This window comes from Sminthopsis crassicaudata, chromosome 3, assembly GCF_048593235.1.
Source record: "Sminthopsis crassicaudata isolate SCR6 chromosome 3, ASM4859323v1, whole genome shotgun sequence".
Taxonomy (NCBI): domain Eukaryota; kingdom Metazoa; phylum Chordata; class Mammalia; order Dasyuromorphia; family Dasyuridae; genus Sminthopsis; species Sminthopsis crassicaudata.
The window spans coordinates 179,662,880-179,667,955 of record NC_133619.1 but is presented as its reverse complement, the minus strand read 5'-3'; the positions used below and the strand labels follow the sequence as shown (position 1 = coordinate 179,667,955).

General features: G+C 36.6%; 1 long non-coding RNA gene across 1 annotated transcript; it reads left to right on the top strand.

Annotated features, from left to right (window-relative positions):
* Positions 1-590: 590 nt before the first annotated feature.
* Positions 591-4,652, top strand: LOC141560885 (uncharacterized). The gene is made up of 4 exons (XR_012487866.1): positions 591-1,275; positions 1,477-1,604; positions 2,748-2,867; positions 4,340-4,652. It is a non-coding gene; the product is annotated as an uncharacterized LOC141560885 (long non-coding RNA).
* The last annotated feature ends 424 nt before the right edge of the window (positions 4,653-5,076 follow it).

Sequence of the window (5,076 nt, the reverse complement as noted above, 5' to 3'; positions counted from 1 at the left end):
ATACCTTCGGAATCTAATACTTAATGTGCAACAAGAAAATGGTATTTACACACATATATTGTATCTAGGGTATATTGTAACACATGTAAAATGTATGGGATTGCCTGTCATCGGGGGGGGGAGAGAATGGAGGGGGGGGATAATTTGGAAAAATGAATTAAAAAAAATGGTCTTGCCCTCAAAGTTTACATATTATTGCGGAAAATGATGTCAACAAAAAAAAGTAGGAAGAAAATCTCTGCATAAGCAAGATAATTGTATAAATATTTTTATATACATTGGATTTATCATATATTTTCACATATTTAACATGTAATTACAGGTCACCCAGGCTAGGAGGTGGAAGGAAGGAGGGGGAATGTTGGAACAGGAGGTTTAGCAAGGCTCAGTGTTGAAAACTTGCCATTTCATATGTTTTTTAAATAAAAAGGTTTCCTAAAAAATATTTTTAAAAGAAAACCTCTGCATACAGCCTGAGCAAAATCCTCATCTGATGAGCAGTTGCCTTGCTTACCTTAGCCATGGAGACCTCATTGGGTGATGCCCATTGTGACATGCTCTAGTTCACTGTGACATGCCTGAGAACACCCAAGGTTTTCTGACTTAAAGGTGATGATCTCGCCACAACAACCCAGTTGGATCCTGAAAGCAAAGGGAGTAGGATGTGTGTATAGAAGAATGGATGAGTGGACAAATAGACTATTAGACTAGATACATAGATAACTGGTGATGGATGGATGGGATAGATAGTATAGACAAATAGACTGAATAGATACACTTGATGCATAGTTAAAAAGATAATGATGAATAGATAAGTGAAAAGATAGATTTATAGTAGAAAAGTTTATAGGTAGAATAGAGATTTATAGGAAGAAAAGTGATATATAGGTAGAAAAGAGATTTATAAGTAGAAAAGCGATTCATAGGCAGAAAAGAGATTTATAGGAAGAAAAGCGATTCATAGGTAGAAAAGAGATTTATAGGAAGAAAAGCAATTTATAAGTAGAAAAGATTTATAGTAATTAAAGCGATTTATAAGTAGAAAACAGATTATTAGATAAAAAAAGTGATTTTTAATTAGACAAGAGATTTATAGGTAGAAAAGGGGTTTATAGGCAGAAGAGAATGAATAGCTGCATTAAATATACATAGATAATGATTGAGTCAATGGAGGGTTAGGTAAATCAGTAAATAAATTACTGGAAAAAGAGATCCTTTCTGGTCCTCATCAGCATCATACCAAGTGCTCCTGTCAAAGATTGAGACTGCCTTCAGGTCAGTATTAAACTATTATATTTTATTCTTCAATATTATAGAAGCTAAAATGGTTGCTTTCTATCTGGCTTGGGAAATATTTGACTTCTCTTTCCTTCCCTCTTCCCCCACCCGCAAAAAATTCCAGTTTGTGGATGGTTATTCCAGTAGATCAAATGGACACATATCTTTCACTTATGCTGTAACATTTTACCTTTTCAGGCATCCTATAAGCCACTGCTAAAGCAGAGGAGATACTGAACCACTTGTGACCAGATGCTGGTGATATTGAAGGCATGTCTTCGGACCTCAGTGATCTACATAAACTGGGATTTAGCATGTTCATGAAGGTAAAGCAGCTATATAGAGATAATCTATCTTCAGTTTCCCTCCTGCAGTCAGTGTTAATAAGGGGTTGAAGGTAGGGCCAGGTTGCTGACTAACCCTATATGTACTAGAAGTACAAATAATCTGGGAAATAGAGAGCCTACCTTTACAAACAAACAAACAATCAAAAGCAGATTCTTTGAGTTCAGAAACTATTTTCTTTTTCATCATCCTATGCCTGGTTCCCAGAAACAAGATGACTTGCTCATATTAGAGGTTTCATAAATGCTTGTTGAATTCAGTTACATATAGATGAAGACCTTTTCTAAAATTATTGGCAGCTGGCTGGTACAGTGGATAACACTGTTGGACCACACTTGAATCAGCACCTGATTTCAAACACCAACTGTAGGACTCTGGGCAAGTCACTTAATCTGTGTTTGCCTCAATTTCCTCATCTGTAAAATGGGAATGGTACAATCATTTTTGCTCCACCGAGAATAAGCCTTTGAGAAATATTTGGTTTCAAGTAGAGTCACAGCATCGTGGATTTTGAGCTGGCGGGAATATTTCAGGGTTTCTGCTTCCATATTTTACAGAGAAAGTTACTGAGACTCAGGGTGGTTAAGTATATTTAGTATATTGTCCCAGCGCATACAGGTTGTAAAAGGCAGAGACAAGAGTCAAACAGATCCTGTTTATACTATCATGTTAACTCTAAGTGTTCATTACATATGTGTGTATGTGTGTGCATATATGTGTGTGTATATTTCCATACTTCAATCTTTTAACCTATAGCTAAACATATTAATTCTTAAAAAAAAAAAAAAAAAAAAGGTGGTGGGATGGGATACGGGAAAGACACTGTAATAAAGTAACATTAAACAAGTGGAATTTTGCTGTGCTGATTATTTCTTACCTGCATGACTTTTTATTATCACTTAAACTCCCTGAGCGTCAGTTTCCTCACATGTTAAATGAGATACTTGAGCTCCACGACCACAAGGAGACTACATTTCTAGTTCTAAAGTTCTGATTCCACAGCTGAAAATCTACGAACATTATGTCCTAACGTAAGATCTTTATTTGATCATTAATGAGTCATATATTAACCTGACATGCTTGTCTGATGGCTGACCCCATCCTTGTTATGGTGAATGTTACAGGTGAGCCGACCTCATCCCGGTGACCATCCACTGCAGATCCTCTTTGTGGTTGGTGGGGTAACGATATCGGAAGCCTAAATGGTGAAAGATCTTGTTTCTTCCCTGAAGCCTGGAACACAGGTACTGAACCCTAAATAACAGGACATGCATCTCCCTGGCTCAAGGATGGGAGAGTCTGGCTGTTCCCATAAGGGTGGTTCTGAGCCTTAGGGGTAGCATCAGAGAAAACATGGTCTATATTACTTTGGAGATGGTGAAGCACTGTGTAAATGTCAGATACTATTCTTACTACTACTATTATTACTCGTACTCTTACACCTATTATTATTACTACTACTTCTACTATTACTCCTCTTCCTACTCCTATTAGTATCACTCTTAAGATTACTACTATTACTCTTCCACCAACTACTACAATTACTCCCACTCTTATTACTGTTACTATTCATACTACTCCCATTCCTTCTAGTTCTCTTCCTCCTGCTACTACTACTATCATTGCTCTTATTCCTATTAATACTCCTTCTACTACCACTACTACTATTATTTGTAATACTACCTTTACTATTACTATTACTATTACTTTACTATTACTATTACTATTACTTTACTATTACTATTACTACTATTTCTACTACTAGTAGTGTAACTCCTATTCCTAGTATTATTACTATTGCTTTTACTACTTATTCAACAAAAAAAAGAAGTAGGAAGAAAATCTCTGCATAAGCAAGATAATTGCATAAATATTTTTATATACATTGGATTTATCATATATTTTCACATATTTAACATGTAATTACCGGTCATCTAGGGAAGGAGGTGGAAGGAAGGAGGGGGAATGTTGGAACAGCAGGTTTCACAAGGCTCAGTGTTGAAAACTTTCCCCTTCATATGTTTTCTAAAATAAAAAGGTTTCCTAAAAAATATTTTTAAAAGAAAACCTCCGCATAAAGCCTGGCACAATCCTCATCTGATGAGCAGTTTCCTTGCTTACCTTGGCCATGGAGACCTCATTGTGTGATGCTCATTGTGACGCGCCGGAGAACACCCAAACTTTTCTGACTTAAAGGTGATGATCTCGCCACAACAACCCAGTTGGATCCTGACAGCAAAGGGAGTAGTATGTGAATATGAGAATGGATGCGTGGACAAATAGACCAATAGACTAGATACATAGAAAACTGGTGATGGATGGATGGGATAGATAGGATACACAAATAGATTGAATAGATACACTTGATGCATAGTTAAAAAGATAATGATGGATAGATAAGTGAAAAGATAGATTTGTAGTAGAAATGTTTATAGGTAGAAAAGAGATTTATAGGAAGAAAAGCAATTTATAGGTAGAAAAGAGATTTATAATAAAGTGATTTATAATAGAAAAGAGATTTTTAGATTAAAAAAGGGATTTATAAGCAGAAAAGAGATTTATAGGTAGAAACGAGATTTATAGGCAGAAGAGAATGAATAGCTGGATTAAAATATACAAACACCCCCCAAAAAATATTGCAGTTTATGGATGGTTTTTCCAGTATATTAAAAGGACACATATCTTTCACTTATGCTGTAACATTTTACCTTTTCAGGCAACCTATAAGCCAATACTGAAGCAAAGGAGATACTGAACCCAGAGTGACCAGATTCTGGCGATATTGAACACATGTTTTCAGGCCTTGAAGATCTACTTCAAACGGGATTTAGATTGTTGTTGGGGATTTTTGATCTATACTTTGGAGTTTATTGTACTGGTGGGGGGAAGGGGACAGATGATGTTGCTGATTGTTGTTGGGGAGTTTTGATCTATACTTTGGAGTTTATTGTACTGGTGGGGGGAAGGGGACAGATGTTGCGGAGTTTGATGGGGTTTTTAAAAAAAAAAGTTTTTTTCTGTTTCCAAAAGTGTCAAGTTGTCATTCTTTCAGCTTCCACATGATTAGTGATATTTCCCAGTTTCTTCTGTGCTATCTAGTGATTAGATTTGCCAGCTCGTTAATCTAAAGAAATACTTGTTGGCAAACTTATTGGGTAAATTAAATTTTTCCCTTATTTGCAGCTAGCCCATACTGCTGATGGGTAAAGCTGGCTATATCCTATCTGGGTTTGGGAATAAGAGAGGGAGGCAGATTTCTTCTTCTTTGAGATTGTGAAACAACTGTAACCAGGACCTTTGCCATCAGAGGCTTGGGACCGTCTGAAAGTCTGGGAGCAAAGAGCTATTGGGGGTTAACAAGCAGCAGGTCTGTTGTGTTCTAGCCAGAGAAGTCCCAGAGAAGCTAGGAAGTGGCCCTGCTGAAGTCTTTTGGATCTTCCTGGAGGAGCAGAG